General features: G+C 37.7%; 1 protein-coding gene and 1 long non-coding RNA gene across 6 annotated transcripts in view; one reads left to right on the top strand and one right to left on the bottom strand.

Annotated features, from left to right (window-relative positions):
• Positions 1 to 20,113, top strand: part of SHISA9 (shisa family member 9) — a 160,980-nt gene that overhangs the window by 21,749 nt on the left and 119,118 nt on the right. The window lies entirely within an intron of this gene.
• The window catches only part of LOC125700968 (uncharacterized), a 192,548-nt gene continuing 175,504 nt past the window's right edge, over positions 3,070 to 20,113 (bottom strand). For both annotated transcript variants that reach the window (XR_007380115.1, XR_007380116.1), the window contains one exon: positions 3,070 to 20,113. This exon is cut by the window's right edge. This is a non-coding gene — a long non-coding RNA (uncharacterized LOC125700968).

The following is a 20,113-nucleotide window of genomic DNA, read 5'->3' as shown; positions in this document are numbered from 1 at the left end:
AGCTGTGATTGTGATGGCAGAATCCAGGGGCCGAGCTTGGATAGTGCTTCTAGCAAAAACAGTAACAATTACCAGAAACTTTGGAATCTTGAATATTTAAATTTAAACTGTGCTTCTCTGCAGATGTTCACATTTTAGCAGATATATTATAGAAGATGTATATAAAATTTATCTTTTTTTTTTTTATTAGGATGCTCTTTCCCTGACTTGTTCCTTATATTAATAATTTAGCGCACCCACCCAGAAGTTGCATAATGCCAATTCTTTTTCCAGCTGTGACTCTATGTCTTATAGAGGGGTATAAATAACTGTGTGCAAATGGATTAGCTCTATTTCCTCTCTGGGTAAGCAATTTATAATAGGAAAAAACAATGCTGAAGGACTCTTTTTAAGTGCACATAAATGACACCCTTTATAACATGATGACCTTGCACTGTGTGGCATTTTAAAGCCATTGACATTTACTTAAGAAAATCTGGCTAGAAATATTTGGAAGCTACACCTTACTTCCTATGTGACACCTTATCTCCGTTTCTGCAAATATAGTGACATAGATGAAGATCAACCCTGTAATCAGAGAAATGCAGTTAGAGCTATGCTGGAATCTGGTGATAAACTATCTGTTCCATGCACAGAAATCTTTTTCATTCAGATTTTGTAATGATCAGAATTGCTCAAACTTTTTTTCTTTCTTAAAAAAAAAAAAAAGTGGTCTGTGAAAACCTGCTCTCTGTGAATTAGTGTTCTGTTTTGCTGGAACTGTTCCCTGGAACAACACTAGTGTTCATCCCTCCCCCTTCCTTTTTTTTTTTAAAAAAAAAAAGAAAAAAAGAAAAAAACATCTCTCATGTAGTCTACAAGACTGCACACTAGCACCTCTTCATCTTAATAACTGATAAGCAGTACCTCAGGTTCCCCTGGCGTTTCTTGATTTTACCTGGACAAAGAGTAATATGCTCTGGCTTTCTACATAACTATCTGTTCTTATATAGTGATCAATCAGCAAATAGCAGAAAAACAAACAACTACAGAGTTGGGGCAAATAGGTTAAAAGTTACTACAGGGAGTACCAGATAGACAAGAAGTGGCATTAGCTGTGTTCTCTTTTAAGAGAAATAAAACTAGAGTTATTTACTGAGAGCAGTAAAATGCTGCAGGTCATTGCTAGCATGAAATTTGGCTTCATAAATCAAGTAAGTATTGAGATGCTGCTCTGAGAGCCTGCAACAGTCAAAAAGAGAGATCCAGTCATCGACAGTTGGGAATACCAACCAACCAAACAAAAAAAACAAAAAACAAAAAACAAAAAAACAAGTATAGAAGGATCTATGGCACAGCCCATGCCTCACTGATCAATTTTCTATCAGAATGATGCACACTTTGTAGGCTCTAAATTAATTTTATAAGAAAGTTTGAAGGGACTGGAGATGTATCCAAGGAACTTACAGTAAACCCAGGCTCAAAACTTGGCAGATGTATTAATTGCCAATTATTTTTGTTTTGACCTTAATGCCGAGTATGCTGAAGCTTCCAAGTGAAAAATCCAGACAATAGTTAATGCAGTTCAAAAGCAGCATTAACCCTTCTCTATGGCTGGCAGTGCTCTTGGGGAAGATGATACTGCACAGTTTCAAGGATGGAAAAATCAGATGTGTTCAGCTGACGAGCACGATTACAGACAGAAGTCCTAATTGCATATTTTTCTGTCTGTATCTCTGTATTTAGAACATTTACTTTCATTGCAGATCTGTAGACTACAGAGTTTGAGATCAATGCACCCTGAAAGTTGGTGAACTAGTAACTTTGGGAACATTTTTCTTAGATAATTACTGACAGCCCTTAACAATTTTGAAGGAATTAACACGAGAGAAATAATTTTGTCGTATTTTTCACCCAAGTAAATTAAAACTAGAACATATGCATGTCATACTCTGAAATCAGATGTGCCTGAATTCTGGCAGCCACTGTGTCATGATCAATACTCTATCATCTGAAGAATCCCGTTAGAATATTTTCACTTGCAGCCACAGATTTCACTAGATATGACCTGCGTGAGAAAACTGCAAGTGGTATCCAGGTTGCTTTCTGTCTTGCAGATTTCATAGCAGTTGCAGCTCCTGTTATTCTCACCAGCTTTCTTTTAAGATAGCAGTGCATTCTTTCTTAGTATGTGGGGTTGAAATGGGCACACATTTTCTCTTGCTTTGAAATAGTTCCCGACACCTCATCTGTATAAAAGATGGTGACAGCTTACAGGTGATGAAGAGATGCATTTTACAAGGAAGATGTCAGAAAGCACACGGGCTGAGTTCAATTGAAAGTGCTGAAGAGACTAGTTTTTTGGGGAAAAGGATTCAACTAGGCAACGTGTACCTACATAGCTCACAAAACCTTCAGAGCAGAGTGCAAACCAGCAGCACAGCCTTTCATTTCTTGGGGAATTCTACCTTGGACCAACCATTTCTTTTTATAACAATTGTATTTATTTAAGTGTTTGGACAACAACCATATTCTAATTTTCTTTTTAAGCCACAGATAAGTAATATCAAAAGAGAATAAAACAAAAATGAGCCTGAAAAATCCGCTCATTTTACAATTGTAGTAACAATTCAATGCTTTATTCAAGAGTGATTCAAAAGCAGGCCAGGCAAAACAAACAAACAAAACAAACAACTAAAAAAAAAAAAACTTTCTCTCCACCCTGTATCTAAAGAATGACATCATTGTTCCAGCTCAGTCTCTTTCACTTGATCTAATTTTCTCCTAGCAAAGCTTTTCTTGCATGTTTGTGATTCTGCTTTTCTGTGCCTGACAGTAGTAATGAAGATATGCCACAGTTAGTGACAAGGCAAGTATTTTTGAAAAATTCTGCCAGAAGAGATGAAATGAAATACCAAATACTTGACATTAGCTTTTGGAAGTGATCACTAAACTAGTGAATTTATGTCATGCTCTGTAACTTCAAGGAAAAAAAAAAAAAAAAAAAAAAAAAAAAAAAAAGCACCCAACAGTTATTTAAAGGTAACCATTAATTAAGAAATAAAATAAAATCGTGAAAAGACTTTTAAAAAAAAAAAAAAGAAAGAAAAAAAAAAAAGCATGGGAAAAAGTAACTTGCTGTTAAAAAGATAAGGATCCATAAAGACAATATGGGAAAAGACAGCATGCATTTTTCTCCATTTCAGCACCCACAATAGCTAAAAAAATTGTTAAGCAGTTTTAAAATCTTGAAGTTGTGCTATCTGGTAAGAATACCACATTTTTAAAAAAACAGATAATTGTGTTTTCGTACATTCTTTAACAATGAATGTCTGTATATAGTCTATAATCAAATTTGATGTTTCTCTTCAGTCCCTATTCAAATTTCCTGAGTTTAGGCCCTTAATGTACAAAGTGCACATAAGATGCCACAGTATTCAACATAATGTTCTTATACACAATATTCTCAGTGCTCCAATGACATGGAGTCAGAAGCATAACTTGAGAGTAATTCAGTTCATTTTTTCCTCAGCTGCTTAAGCAACCTTCATTTTCCTATCCCTTCTGAGCATCACTTCAGAATGATTTTGTCCATTTGTTTATATATCTTCATATAAATCTAGTAACAAGAAGTGCCTTCTGAGAGATACATTTTCTAATATTATGCACTATCATGTTAGTATCATAAAATTCCCTGAACTAACTTCTCATTACATATTCTGAAACAGGCAAACGTATTTCAGCAGCAGCAGCATCTTTTGCCTGTTACTTACAGTATTTTATAATTATGGAAGTGATTGGAGCTACAGGAACAGAAAGGTCACGAAATTTGTACTTCTTATCTTAGGAATTAATGCAGATAACATGTAATCCACAGTAGCATACTGATTCAGAAGCACTGAAAATCAGGTATTGTCTTTCACTGTCCTTGACAGTCTTTGAATTGAATCCACTGTGTTTTAGATAAATATGTTTGAGATGGGATAGTATAATTTGTATCAGTGTAATACTATAACAATTTCAGAAATATAATACAATAAACACTACCATTGTTTATATAATCAACATATTCCCATCTAATAACCCAAGGATGCTTTTAACAATCTATTATATCACTTGTGCTAACATTATTACCTACTCTAGGTACACTGAAATGTAATTTAAAACAGCAAGAACAGAGCACTAGGGATAAGGAAATGCTGATCAAAACCTTAAGGGTTTCTGGAGGTCACAAACACTTTTGCAGTCTGTTGGGCTGGGAACTGCTGACTGAGGAGCGCTTCCCACTTCCCCTCCAATTCCCAGTTACTAAAAAAACAAACAAACAAACAAACAAACCACAAAAGAAAAACAAAACAAAACACGCACCACAAAATAACACTTTGAAAAAGTTAAGGATCAGTACCAATTTGGATCTCCTTTCTGGAAGAGAATGGGAGATATGGCTTTCTAGGATGCATCATACTTAAACGAGAGTACTGAAATATTTACAGAAAAGGCTACAATGACAGGCTACTGTATTAAATCATACTGAATAAATGAGTACACCCGGCAGCGATAGCTCAAAAGTCACATAAAAACCAAGTGCAACAAAGAACTCCTTTTACTGGTATGGATATAGGATCTACAGAAATCATTAGTAAGAGAAACAACCAAAAGGCGTCTATTAAATGGAAAATAAAGCTTTTCACTTCTGGGTCCCCTGTTTAAATACAGGCATAGTACCAGTTCAACAGTGGCTAGTTTGTACGTCTGCAGCCTAACTTATCCATCACTAGATTTCTAATCCTTTGAGCATTAAATATTCTAGAAAGAAACGAGCCTGCCAGTGTTCTTAGTGGTGTCAGTAAACTATTCTCTTAAGCAGACAAGCTTGCTAAAAACAAAGATGAGTATTCATTAGCAAATGTTTAATTTATGAACACATTTGGTCCTAAGGAATGAAAATACAAGTCTCTTAAACACTAGAACGCTAAATTGAATGTTGGGTAGAATTATTACTTTGGGGAGTGAATTCTGGGATAGGCTGAAGAGTAACTGTCAGGTACAATGGGAGCCGCTGCGTCCTCAGCTCGCTCACTGCTACAACATATTTAGGGTGTAACATATTTAGACTCAGCGGCGTACCAAAGTTCCCTTACTGTGGGAGAAGGGAAAAGTAGATGGGCAAGACTGTGATCCACCAGCAGCATGCTCACGGTGGTCAGCTTCCATCTTTCATCACCTCTAAACTATAAAATGCAGCACATAGGAGAGCTGCATCTTTATGAACTGGCTTCACAGTTATGAGTAAATGAGTTTTACAGATAGATCTATGATCTATAGCAGAAGTCCTATAACTTTATCCAGCAGTTTCTACTGACTGACCCTCCTGTACGGAGTGTTGTATTTCTGGGACTTTTTTTTTTTTTTTTTTTGGATGATGAATGCTTATTTCATTTATCTTTACTTGCTTTGGTATCATACACTAATACAAACCAGAACTGTAAAATATGCTGATAATCTAGAGAGTTCTGTTACTCCCTAAGTACTAATAGGAAAAGGGAAAATACTCATGGAAACAGTGTATATTGAAGATTCTGCTTTCATGTGAATGCAACTAAAGCTATTCTCTGAAGCTAATAGCTCAAGTAACAATATGAGGAAACTCACAGTGTGAGTGTGAAAGAGAGAGAGTGTTGTTTGCTCCGTGTTCAGTGGGCCTCATGTAATAAGCTAGCAGTTCCATCTATTTCTTAGCAGACAAAAGTCTACAGTAGGAAATCCTGATTCTCCCCTCTGCTAGCTACACATCTGAAATTCAGCAGCGAGAGTAAAGGCTGAGTTACAAGAGACAGGACTACACTTGTAAAGCCAATTTACTTTTTGATTCTATAGACAAATATACACACATAAATTCCATCAGTTAATTCCTTGAATATCTCCGTGACTAATCAACACCCATGTTTTTCCTGAACTATTCTGATAATTCTAGAACTTTGATCTTTTAACAGCATTCACAAACTGATACAGGTTAATAGCATGTTTCTTGAGAGCAAATTAATGCTTTACAGTTTTCAGTAGTTACCCTAATTTATAAGTCATAGGCAAGAAATAGAAGATACAGTTCTAGGTAATTTTTTAAAAGAAATCAAGATGATTCTCACATACTGCTAGCTTATCTATAGCAAACATCACATGTACATGGCATAGCACAGACAATTAGTGAACATGTGGTAGTTTGGTATGGCACAGGTTTTATTACCAGTAACTTGAGATGTCCAGTGATTTTTTTTGCTTGCATAAATAATGCATTTCAAAAGCCACGTTGATAAAACCTCTGTACACAACCACAATTACAAATAGCTCCTGAAGAACTATTTACAATTGCCAATGCCAAGAAAAAAACCACCAACAACAAACAGTAAATCTTGCTCTGATCATGTATTTTAGCTCCATATTGGCCAAGATAGGAGCCATTTATTATAGCTGTAATGCTTAAATATGGTAGATAGTACAGCAGTAATAGAAAGTATCACAAGCCTTGGCTACAGCAAAAAAAGAACAAGTCCAAATACAGCAATTATGGATGCAGAAATGAGGGAAGAAAAAGATGCATACCTTTAGTAGGCCTCAAGCACGTAGAAGTTTCCAATGAGATCCCCTTGCCTTCACTGCCAACCCTTAAATGAGGGCTGGAAGGGATGGGTGGATCCTGGTTCCACCCTTTCATCACTCAGTGCATTGCATTGCATGCACCTGAGCTCCCCTGGGCTGGCCCTGCCTTCCCACCTGGTGCTCTATTACTGGCTCAGGCCATGACTTAGCATTTCCACTAAATCCACCCCTTCATGCTATGAACCAATGATCGAGCAGGTTGAAGGTAAGCCCTTTCCATTGCAGTGATCCTGTATGCTGCAATGCTTTGTACAATTTGCCCATTACAGTGTAGACTGACAAAATGTAAGAAATTGATGATCGATTCACAGTTGAGGTTCATCTTCCTTTGTGGGCCAGTACTCCATGGTTCTTCTGGTGGTACATAGTTGCTTAGACCAGGGAAGGTTCAGCTCATGGCAGCACACCTTATACAGACTATGGACAACAATGTCAGGCCCATTCCTGCTGAAGTGCAAGGCTTGGGGTGAGAGGAGGGCCAGGAGTTTGGTGTAAGTGACCAGAAGTTCCCATAATAGGAAAGGCTGCACAATATTTTTTGGGAACTGAAGTGAGCACCGGAGATTGCAGTCCTTGAACAACAAGAGCAGAAAGTTGTCATAGTTGTTCTCGTAATAGCAACCCCAGGTAGTCCTGGAACACATGAGGAGCCATGATGGCTGGCATTCCTTCAGGCTGCTGCACAGCACATTCTGACTAAAGAAAATAGGCTGTAAACCAGGATGTAAACAAAAGACTCCCCAGATTTTCCTTTAGTTATGGTCAGCCTGTAATAACAAGCTCTAAATGCTGTGGGAAGTGCTACAGATTTACGAGTCAACAAAGGTAGTAGCAATCTTTTTCAATTGCTATTTTTAATACTTCAGTAAAACAATACAATTTAAAATAATTCTTAATTAGAAAGGCTCTTTTCATGTAAGACAACTGCAAGTGGTATTTGTGTTCTTTTTCATGAGACAGTATCTGACTCTAGTATTTTCTCTCTCTGGATCTGTTCTAGTCTATCTTTTTTCTGTCTTCCAATCCTCCTTCTAGTGTCTACATGTGATCCCTTTGTGCATCTGATATTACTGATCTAATTCAGGATTTATTTTTTTACCCTCCACACTTTCAGGATGGAAAGCATTTTTAACATAGTTGGATTGAGGGACGTGTGCATAATCCCTGCTCTTATTGCTGTAAATACATACTGTAGGAATGGTTTTAGTAGTGGGCACTGACTGTCTCTAGCTTGATTGAAAGCTGCTATTCTTGATACATCTGTTTTCCTTGACTTCAGTCAACTAGAGATTGGGCCCTTTGAGAATAGATAAAAGCTAAAAAGATTGCAGTGCCAAAACCGTGTGTAGTCAGTAGAGAAAGATGATCATCATTATAATACTCAGCAGTTTGTAAACTCATTAACATTTGCAGAGAACATGCTGTTTTACCCGTGACCTATAGATTCTGGAAAGCTCAGGACAATTGCCACTCTGAGAAATGGCAAAGATACTGGGGGGAAGTACGATGAAAGCAAGTAGTCCTATTCAATGGCATGTATGGCAATAGTTAACACAAGCCACAGGAGGAATGTCTCCTCCCAAAACTTCTACATATCTGCCCAGAGCTCCTCCTTAAGTAAATGTGTCGCATGGCCAACAGTTCATATGGGAACTTCTGCTGTTTCATATGGGTGCAAGTGCCCCAGTCAGTAGGTGCCAGTGATGCCTATAAAAACAAACTATGCAGTAGTAGGTCAGATTAAGAGAGCAATTAAGCTAGAATGCAAAACTTTTGGTGTAAGGCCGTGTTTATATTATGTTAAGAAAGTCATCCTTCCCATATTCTGAACCACTGATGCTTCTTCAGCTCTTTCTGCAAAGTTAAGTAGAACTAAGCTTTTTGTGGCATAGAGGATGATGAGGGGGCAGTATGCCTTCCATCTGTAGCACACCCACAGGTTTGTTATTGCTCTTCTATTAACGGCATGACAGAATCATTAGCTGTGCAAATTGTTTTCTTATGTAAGAAGAGAGTGTCATACTGTGATGGCTCAGGGGGGAACAGTAGCTCCGGGATCACTCCTGTATTGGTGTCAGTACTGCCTCTACCTGCCAGGCCCTACTGCTGCTGGCTCACCCTGCCCTCACAAGGCTTCGTAATCACCTAGCTCACACTGTTCTGCCATGAAAATTTAGTGTGTGGCGCAAACTGTCTTCTAGCAAATCCTGCACTTTTGTTGCTTTTTCCTATTTAGTTCCAGCTGTCTCAGAACCGAGACCTGACTGGTATTTGCCATACACCATGCTCTCCTCTGCAACACGCTACAATTACAACAATCCACTGAAGCTCCTTTGAGCATCCCTTTACGCAAAAATACATAAAGACAAACAAAACTATTAGAACTACACAAGCTGACCTCTGATTTTCTTTCTTGTTGATTTCCCAATTGCTCAGAAGTACACAAAGGAAATCCATTCGCATATTTCAGTGTACTGACAAACATGCATAGTGATAAAATAATTGTACACTAATCCTGTGTGCTTCACATATGTATACAGACATAGTAGATCAGGAAATTCACCCTGGAAGAGCTAATCAAAGGTTTTAATATGACTAGTTCATTTTGTGTTCATCTCTTCTGTTTTGTTAACTTAAAAAAAGTAATAAAAATTTAATCCTTCACTGTTTTAGTAATATGATGACTATTTCAGTCATAGCCAAACAAAATAGTATGCCTGCTTGCCCTTGCAGGAATTTTAAATAACTGTTTCAATTCCATGCCTTGAATAAAGTAGTTTATTTCCTCAATAACGTGAGGAACAAACAAGAGAAATGTGAGGCTTGTGCTGGAATTTTCTCAATTTTCTGATGTTGTCTTAGAAATCTTTGGATACAAATAATTCTTTGTACGTGCATAAATTGTCTCCTGTGGTAAGGTGTTCCTGAGTCTCTGAGGAGCTCTGTGAGGGAGGTATGGGAGAGCCAAACCAACCTTGTGTTTTTTAACTGAAAACCATTAACCCATCGAATTGTCAACAGAAGTGAGGTATCGTTCCAAAAAGCATAAAAGGAAGAATGGGAAACAAAGTGGTGTTTCTTTCACAATCATTTTTCATTTATGACCGGCAGAGTACCAGCAATGGTAATGCAAGCCCTGCCAGGGGGAGAGAGATCTATTCTCCAGGGTGCCACGTTGCCATCAGAAGTTTTCACAGTGAAAATAAACAGATGTTCCACTTGCCATGGAGCCTCTGGACAGAAAGAACTTTTACATTGCTTCCTTTTGAAAGATGCAAACACAGTCCTTTAAAGGTGTGCATCTGTTTCTTTGTCTTTTTTTTCCTCCCTTTTTTTCTTTCAGCAGCCAGGCAACCCTCAAATGAACGGAGCAGTTGCAATGACCACACTCCGCAAAGCATATATATCCAGCTTTTCCATAACAATTCTATCTGAATAAAAACAAAATGCTCCGTTTCCCTTTTTCTGTCCTTTTTTTTCTTTTTTTTCTTTTTTTCTGTCAAACATTTCTAATGACACTTTTATAGACGTATGTAACTTCTGAACTTCTATTATAACACCATTCATAGCATCACCACTGTCGCCATGGAACACACCAGCGTGAGAGTACCTTCTTTCCGTGCAGCTGTTCTAATAGCAAATTTCAAAAGGATATAGATTTTAATTAATTGGAAAGATTTACTGCAGAACGTTAAATAGAATCATCTGATGGATTAGAAAAAGCCCAGTAAGCCATTCATAATTTATGCCAGGAACCAGACTAATTCAACCTGGAGAGCTGAAGACCTCCTTCTTTGTTCTGCACATTGTCAGGCTACAAGATGAAGCACTATGACAAAAACGGAATTATAAACCTGCTGCATTATAAACGGAGTTATAAACCTGCAATTCAGATCTTTTGCCACCAACACTGACAATAAGATTGGAAATAGGAATATGCTCAATGACCTTGAAATGAAGTCAAGTATACTCATCCTTCAGAATCAAAAACTCCTTGCCTTGAAAAGTTCTTGAATACTCAATGCTTTTTATATATACGTGGTTACTTGATGTTACTATTTGTACTAGCTCTACAGAAAAGTAGATCACTAAATATTGTTCTATAATATGTGTATACATAAATACATGTAAATCCCACTTAGGATTCAAAGATGACTTTAATTAGATTCCAGGGAAGTTACCTCCCATGATCTCAACATGCCGTTTTGTATGAGAATTTTCAAACTGTAGAGTAGAGTAAGGGTATGGCACTTGAAAATTACATCATAATTTGTCTGTCAGGACCAGCCTGACATTGAAATGCTTTTAAAGACAGTCTAATCCATGACAAAATTGTCCCGATGTAGGACTAAGAAAGCATGCTTTCTGGGGTGTGCCAGGACAGTGTCACCATGCTAGAGTACTAGAGATTGCTGAGACTAAAAGAAGAAAAATAGGAAAAAGGCATTACAGATAGCTAATCACTTACACTATGCTTCTGCACTCCCTTTTGAAAAGCTAGAATTCTTCCCAGAAGTGTATGCATGGACTGTGAATACAAGGCTTTATCATTTTAGGTGTTCTTGATGTTCTTCTTACTAAAGACAATCCATCTCCAACTCTCTCTTTTCCACGGATTGTCCTTGCTGCAGAAAATACTACTGATAAAATACACAGCAGTGCAATCCAGTCACATCAGCTAGCTGAACAGACCGAGATCTTTACGTGTCATGTAAGAGTTTAAGAGTTTTGTACAGTAGGTGCCATATAAGACAGACAGATGACCTAATGACTTAGAGGAAAAAGTCAGAAAGCTTGACTCAATTCGTAAAGTTTTATAACTGATTTCCTTGGTTCCACCTTTCTCGTGGTTTAGTAATTTAAAGTCTTTTATTATTTCTTCCTTGAATATGTGGGTACTGTGGCCACAGTGTCACATACTGTCCCAGTGCTCTAAGTGGCTGTGCTACTGCAGCTGGAAATGAGAAAGTAGGTGTGTGGTTAGCACATTTCCATGAATCTGTAACCCTGGCTGCCAGAAGATTCCACAGGACTTCTGTTTGCCAACTGTAATTAACTTTAAATCCTTATCCTTTCACAAGGGAAAAAAAACCCACAACTGTTCTGTTTGTGTTGTTTGTGAAACTGTAATGTTTGTGTGTCGCTGTGTCGCCTAGAAAGGGCACAGAAACACACTGATCCGTATTTCAGTGAGAAACAGAAATTCTAGTCTGGAGCTGAAGTCAACAAAACAATCCCTTTCAAAAGAATTTTCTAATTCATAGAAAAATGGTAAAATGACAGTGCAGTAGCTATCTTGCATAATAATTGTGCATAATAATTACCTAAGTTAATACAACTTTAAAAAATGCTGTATTCTTCAAAGTCTTCATGCACACACAGTGCACTACATATTAAATAATATGAGAATCAAAATCTAGGATGTAAGGGAAGTTCAGAGGATGTCCATTCCAAACCTGTGCTCTAACTATGTCTAAATAGATGAGGTTGTGCAGGGCCACATCCAACTAAGTCTTGATTAGCTCAGTGAATTCTGTAACCCCACTGGGAAACCTGCTGGACTATTTAACCACTTTTCTGCATATCAGCATGCTTACTGCTTGCACTGATGCATGGGAGCCCTTTGTGTATGTGTGAACTCTCACTTTCTCTTGTAGTACTTCATGAAGTTCTGCTCAGCCCATTTTCTCAGCCTGCCCAAGGTGCCCCGAGTAGCAGCCATGCCCTCCAGCACGATGAACATTCTCTTCAGCCCAGTATGGGTCAGAAACTTGCAGCAAGTGTGCTTCATACCATGGGCAGTTCAGGCAATTGTTCATGACATTCGCCCACCTTATCTGCTTACTAATTTGGTGATGAGGAGACTATGGCAGACTGGGCCAAAGGCTGTTCTAAAAATCAAAGTATACAACATCCATTGTCTCTCTCTTTTCTACAGCACAGTACATCCAAGAGAGCAGTGAGGCTGGTCAGGCATCATGTGTCCATTTTAAATTCCTGCTGGCTGCTCACAATCACTTTCTTGTCTTTCATGTGCTCAGAAATGGCTTTTACAGAGATTTGCTCCATAACCTCACCAAGGACCGTGGCAAGGCTGATCATGAATTTTACTACAATAAATGGTACCCTCTTGCATTCAGTATTAAAAAAAAAGTCTGACACTGAATAAATTGCTACAAAAATACTAAGTTTTCAACAGAAACTCTGGCACTACAAGTCTGTGGTTTCAAGTATGGGAATAAACTATAAGTCAGTTTGTAGTAAGAAACATCTCAAAGACTGAAGAGGGATGGAAGAAGCACATCACCAAGTTCAAGAGATAGCCACAAGTCAGTTAATTTCACAAACTGCTATAATGGAGTTGTTTTGCTGCTACTGTGCAAAAATTATTGAGGTACTTCATTAAAGGCAGATAAATAGCATTTCATTTCTTTTCTGAGGAAGTACAAATAAGAAACTCAGTTACTAAACACAACTTACACCACCGTTTGTCTTTGGGACTCATCCAATAGAGTGCTGAGCAAACACTTTCTTTGCCTTAACTGAATAAAATTCTAATTAGAGTAATTGAGCTTCGATAACTGCTATGTCATTAAACATAAACTGGCTTTAACCTAATTGTGTTTGTACTATACTAAGATTTCCATTAATGAATGTATTAATGTTTATATCTACAAACACCTTTGAAGTTGAACATTAAAATCTATGCTGCTTAATTTGAAATGAAATGTCCTGTGAGCACCAGGCAAGGCACTACTGGTAATGGTTCTGCAAAGGAATATGGTCCACAGCCTCACTGTGACAGACAGCAGGGTAAAGGTGACTGTCAGCTCTTTAGACTTCTGCTCTGGAGGAGGGAGCTCCGTATTGGTTTCTGTGATGTAAAGCAGAGCTTGGTGTGGATTTCTCTAATTTGGGCCGGCCACTATCAATCCTGCAAAGCCTATGATGCAGGCTTGCTAAACTGCATGCTGTAATTGTATATTTCCTATCCCAAAAGCCAAGAGCGGAATGCGACTTATGTATTTTAGATATTATGAAACAGCATCTCTCTGTAAGTTAGAAAAATTGTACAGCAACTTTCCACCTGAAAAACAGATCTGCCTGTTTGCTCTGGGAATTCAACTTTACAGGCAGATCTTCCTTTTGTACTCTTGGTCTTGCCTCATTTTGTTTCACCTGCTATCAGCAGACAATAATTAACAAATAATCTTCAGAATTTTTTGTGCAGTTGGACTTACAAACGTCAAGTTTGTTTTGCTGTTGTATGTGTGTCGCATATCTTACCTCTATTCAATATCCACTATAAAGCACAATACAAAGTGAAAAAAAAAAGTACTAATCCTAACAATCTTATTCACTGGCATTTATGCAGAAGGGGAAACAGGGAGAAATGAAAAAGGAAAAAAAACTTTAAAAATTCACATGAACATATATATGAGCAGCTGCGTGCTATTTTCTCGTCATTGCTGCAGTAGGAAAATGGTGCACGTAATACAAGGTAGTGTTCAAAAAGAATACAGTAATAAAAGTATTGGGAAAAAACTGAGTTTATAATCTTTTCCATCCAAATCTACTTGCCTAAAACCTGCTTTCAAGAGTTTGCATTTACAATTTAAAGTAGAACAAAACAAAATAATTGATTAATTACATGCCAGCTGACCAATAATGTTTTTCATAATCACTAATTTTCTGATACAAACATGTTGAATATTCAGTGCCATCACATTCACAGGAATGGGAGGCAAGGGTAAAAAGATGACTTTTTATCCTAATAATTTTGAACTGCTGGAAGTCTGAAACTTCATTTGTCAAAAGCATTAGCATATTTCTGATAACTTACACTATTTTGCATGCTATGGAGCAGATCTTGTTTCTGTCCTTAATAATTGCTGGTGTTCAATTCTGAGACAGTATTTCTGTTGAGCCTTCTGAGGTTATCCAAGTTTAAGTCACTGACTGGCAGCAGACTAGTACTGATATTTGGACTTCTAGAAATTTTGAGTCTTTTTACCTAGGCATCTATTTTACATAACACACATAGTGGCACTGTAAACCTAGACCAAAAATAACTTCCCATACAAAATGAGCTTTATCTCCACACTATGGGTCAAAGCTGAACTTCTTCAAGGCTCAGTGCTTGCAGGGAGGCCACATAATTGTAACATGCACTTCACCTGCACAGTGTGACTAACCCTCACTACTTCTCAGTTTTGTTTTTTTGGTGGCTTTTCAGTGAAGTTTAACTCATTCAAGTCACTGCATGATATGGTGTCCAAATGAAGGGCATCCACTCACCCAGCTCCCTGCGACGAATGACGCATCGTGCTTTAGGCATGCAGGTAGTTCTCCTGGAGATCTCAGGTGAAAGGCAGAGATGGAGACACTGCATAGTGTGTCCGAGGCTCTTACGATATGCTGAACTCACGGTGCAACTTCAGTGCATGCCCCTGTTTTTATTTTAGCATCATGAGACTTACCGTGTGACATCTCCTGCTTGACTGCCAGAGATCTGAAAATCTTGGATGATATAATAAATTACTCTTTTCCTGCTTAGATAATATTTTTCAGCATCTCCAGGGAAACAGTGGTATAGGAGTTCTAAAATCTCCAGGTGGATGTTAACATACAAAGCAGTCCAGCTTTGTATCTGTCTTTGTAACTGTCCAGCTGCTGAGCATTTAAAGAACGATCATTCAGATGTGCTCAGTGGTACAAGTGAATTCTTCATACCCAATGAAAAGTCAGGTGGTCTCCATAGGAAGACTTTTCTAGAATTATGCTGTCCATTCCACTTTGCATAAAAACTTTGCATAACTACATATTATTGACTCTTCTATGTAAATTCAAAACCACGTAAATAAAAGCGATACTGTAGTTGAACAGGTTATTTCTGTGTTTTCTATGTGCAGCATCTGTTCTGTAGTGCTGTCTGTCTGCATCAATGCCCAGAAGTTCATTTTCAAATGAGTATCTGCATCTGCAAGTCAGAAACCAAGTGTGGCTTACTTAGTTTGCTGAAGTGCTGTATGGATGTCTCCTTAAGTGATTCTTCATGTGTTCTTCAGGTCTGCAAACAGCATAATCCTTGTTTTTAAGGAAATAACTCATATTATTTTATTTTTTATTTTTATTTTTTATATTTATATTATAAATTTATTTTTTATATTTATATTTATTTTTTATATTTATATTATTATTTTATCCAGAAGTATACTACTTCTGGATAAAAATGTAATTTAACTGCAATCTGATGAAAAATATCAAGCCTGCTTCCCTATAGCGTTAAATTTTCACCAGAACTGAGTTTAAGCTGCAATTAAAACAAGTTAAGGGAAAAAAAACAACCTGTGACAAGCATATTTAATGCAACATAGATGTAATAATTTACAAGTATTTTTTTTTAAATCAGGAACACCTGACAACAGAGGTGAATCTAGTTACTGCTGTTTGTGAATTGGTCACATCAGGGCGAGGGTGCTTCAAATTTAAAAGGTGGAAGACCAAGAGAACAAAGGTAGATGGTATGGAAAATAACACTGTAAAAAGAACTTGAGAGAAGAGAAAGTACAGGAGTTGAAAAGCAGTTTTGGTGCACATCAGCCTTCCCGTTGCATAACATACAAAAGCATACATTTCTTCTGGAGTGTACAGCTGTCTGGTAGTTAGATAAACAAAAGTCTTCACAAATATAAACCTGCTGTTTTGAATGAATGGTAGTACAAAAATGAGAAACATGAATGTTCTGTACAATGTTATACAAAGATTAAAGGTGAAAAATATTTTCAAGTTCAACTAATTGTCTTAGGGTGAAAATAATCCTGAGCAATACTTTAAATGCCGAATGAAATGATTTGTGACAGAAATTCACTACAAAAGAAAAATTGAAGGAGGCATGTTTCCAGTGCAAGATGCATACAGTTGGCATACTGTAAAATTAGTAAGTATTTAATTACCTTATTCATAACAGACACAGAGGCCTTATGAGGAGCTGCTGAAGGAGCTGGGGTTGTTCAGCCTGGAGGAGGCTCAGGGGAGACCTTATTGCTCTCTATAACTGCCTGAAGGGAGGTAGTAGTGAGCTGGGGGTCGACCTCTTCTCTTGTGTAACAGTGATAGAACTAGAGGGAATGGCTTCAAGCTGCGCCAGGGGAGATTTAGGCTGTACGTTAGGAAATACTGCTTCTCTGAAAGAGTGGCCAGGCGCTGGAATGGGCTGCACAGGGAGGTGGTGGAGTCACTGACCCTGGAGGTGTTCAAGGAACAGAACTGGATTTTGTGTTGAGGGACATGGTTTAGTGAGTACTGTTGGTGGTGGGTGGATGGTTGGGTCTTGAAGGTCTTTTCCAACCTTGGTGATTCTGTGATTCTGTGAACATATATGCAGTGAGCTCTCTGCAGTTTTCAGTCAGTGTCCCACTTGAGTTAATTATTTCAAGCTAAATGTTTCAAAATTTACAGACAGCTTTCACTGTGTGGTTTTCTATAATCAGGCACAGCACATCATCACTGACTCCAATAGCTAAAGCATTATATCTGGAATATTTACCCCTTAGGGCTTTGCTTAGGCTCACAACTTTTTGCCTATTTGTAAGGGAAGACAAATACACAACTTGTGGGACCTCAGCTCTTACTGAACAGTCATAATTTGATATTGATCAACATTATTGGTATAGGGTTTGACCTCTTTCAGTTTAATGCTTCCAACACCCTTCTATCATCCATATTTTAGGACTATAGCCACTTTTATATATGCACTGCTATTTAGCACTACAAGGTCTGCTAGTATCTCCTTCTGAATCTAATAGGTACAGCATTATGTTATCACCCAACAGCATGAGTTGGTAAACTGACTACTGCAGCTTTTCAAAGTTCAGCTGAAGATAACTCAGGTGGGATTGCAAGCCAGATCTGCTGGTAAAAGTGAAGTTTCATCTGCCCTTTGGGCACTGCTCTTACTGTGTGCATGCCTTTGGGAGGAAATGAGCATAGCAGATTAAAAAGAAAATAAAGTGCCCACCCACAGATTTTCTGCCTTTTATAAAGTGTGCCCATGACTGGTGGACTCAGATGTATTGTTCAGCAAATGTAACTATTTTTTCATATTAGCATTGAAAAGAAAAGCAAATTCAATTCAATTTGAGACATGCTAGAACATGATTTGAAGCAGACTGATTAAAGTCTCTCAGTCCAAATTATGGTATATATAAACTATATAATATGAAATATTAATCTGCTGCTTTCAGACCAAAGAATCAATGCAAGTTTATTTTCATAGACAATAAATGAAAACAGCTTTATGTAGATTTAGGAAAGTTCTTGGATTTGTCAATTAGAACAACTAAATTCCCACTTCTCCAGAACAAGAGCAAGAATCTTCCGAACTACACACTCGGCTGATTTTAATTGAATTCTTTAATATAACCTATTTTTCAGCTTTCTTCTTTCAATACTGAATAAAAAGCATAAATAATTTAATTAAAAAATTAAATTAGGAGTAATCAATTTGTAACAGATTTATGAAAGCACATAATTGCTCTTGCACAATATTGAGTGGCTACACTTCAGTCAATTTAAAAGACAGATTTCCTACATTACTGTAGTGATTCTAGAAATAGTACTTGTTTTACTTCCCTCCTAAATTAACAGAAGTGATAGGCCCTGGCATTTTCTCTTCTTATCAACACATAAAGCTATAGGCATAGAGCTCTGCCTGTGACTTTCCCTGTGGTAGGTTCTGACTCAAGCCATGGGACTTCTTGGTGCACACAGAAGATGCTCTCTGTGCTTTAGCCCTTACACTTGCAGCCCATTTTTTGGCTTAGGAATAAACTTTTCTTTTATGATGCTCCTGGGCATTGAATAAAGGCTTCAGTCCTTGCTCTCTAGGACTTTAAGACTTGAAGTTATGTCCCAGTTATATTGTGCTCTTTGTACTCTCCCTGGACAAACCTTGGAGCAGCAAGCATCACCCTACCTGCAATGCAGAACTGCCTGCAACGTGTAGCATAACTTCTCACAAAGAGATCAACAGAACTGAGGTTCAAGTTTCTAAAACACATTTTATGATCCAGTAACTGAGAAACAGAACTCCAGTGTGGCTTGAAATGGTAGAGAAAGTGAGGCAGGCCAATGCAGACAAAACCAGCAACTAAGGAAGTCAAGATTTGTAAGTGCTGACAAGTCCCGTAAACCTATGGCTACGCTAGTAAGCTGGCTTGATATCAAATAGTATGGCAGGGCACACAGCCACACAGCTGTTTTCTGTGTGCTATGCTGCAGCTTAGACAGATGCTCCATTTAATTTACTATTACTGTTTGAGAATCTGAAACATTCACACTTGGAGACAGCACATCATTCATCTCCCATTTTGGAGCAGCTCGTGCTGCTACATTACTCTACCAGCACAAGGGAATTACATGGCTTCCACTACCCTCTGGGGCTGGCAATCACAGGAAATCACAGAGACATCGCGACTGTGTTAAGCATGTTTCCTCCAACCTGCTCCAGTTCCTGCTCTCCTCCTGTCCATTTACTGCACCATGGCTTCTACAAAGGTCAGCCATCCATTCTGGAGGGCACAGTTTTTTTCCAATTAGGATTTGGCATTTAAATTGCTTTTATTTGTGAGGCAACATTTTTCCTTTTGGTCTCTGAGTATTAGTGATTCAAAAATGTCACAAACAGTAACCGGCAAAAAAAATCTTTCTTTTCCTATGTTTCTGCATGCACACACAGTAATTTTTCTTTTCATATTGTTTTCTTGTAAACATACAGGTTGAGGTTACTGGTTCATTTGTTCAGGCAGTTTTGCAGATCTCTCCATGACATTAGGGGAAAAACAATTCTTTCCAATCAGCAAAACAGAGACAAAAGAGATAATCCAATGCTGCATTAGATTTGCAAGCAGTTTGAAGTCTTATCAGCCTTAAATATCTTTTTTTTTCAAAGAAATTTAGAGAGTTCTCAAAGAAATATATAGAATATTACAAACTTGAAGTAATAGCTTTAACAGCAAAGACAGCAGAGGCTGTATACCATTTCCTTTCAGATTCTGACAAACATAACTGTAATTATGAGCAAACAGTTCGCTACTGTTATGTCTTTAAAGACAGTAATTGCCTCTACATATCTTGATTAAAAGAAAAGGAATTTTGATACTCATTAATCAATTACATGGAAACACAGGATAACATCAGCTCCAAATTAGGAGTCCAGTTTAAGAGATAAAAATACATTTTCCATCTAAGACCTTTAAACCAATACAGGTTTAATGATAATACATAAAGAAGAGAGAAGAATCGTGTGGGTAGTAGGGTAAGAGCAAGAAGCAGTCTGAAAACCAACTGGGTCCTGAAATGAATGATATTCTCTCTTTCCTGACTTCCATCCCCTGCAACATTTTCTTTGAACTTACAAACATCAAAGAGATGAACTTGCAATTTAAAAAGAGGTGGCAGCCAGTACCTGTTCTTA

Source organism: Lagopus muta, chromosome 15 (genome assembly GCF_023343835.1).
Source record: "Lagopus muta isolate bLagMut1 chromosome 15, bLagMut1 primary, whole genome shotgun sequence".
Taxonomy (NCBI): Eukaryota; Metazoa; Chordata; class Aves; order Galliformes; family Phasianidae; genus Lagopus; species Lagopus muta.
The sequence above is the reverse complement of the archived record's forward strand: the minus strand, read 5'-3'. Positions and strand labels throughout refer to the sequence as shown.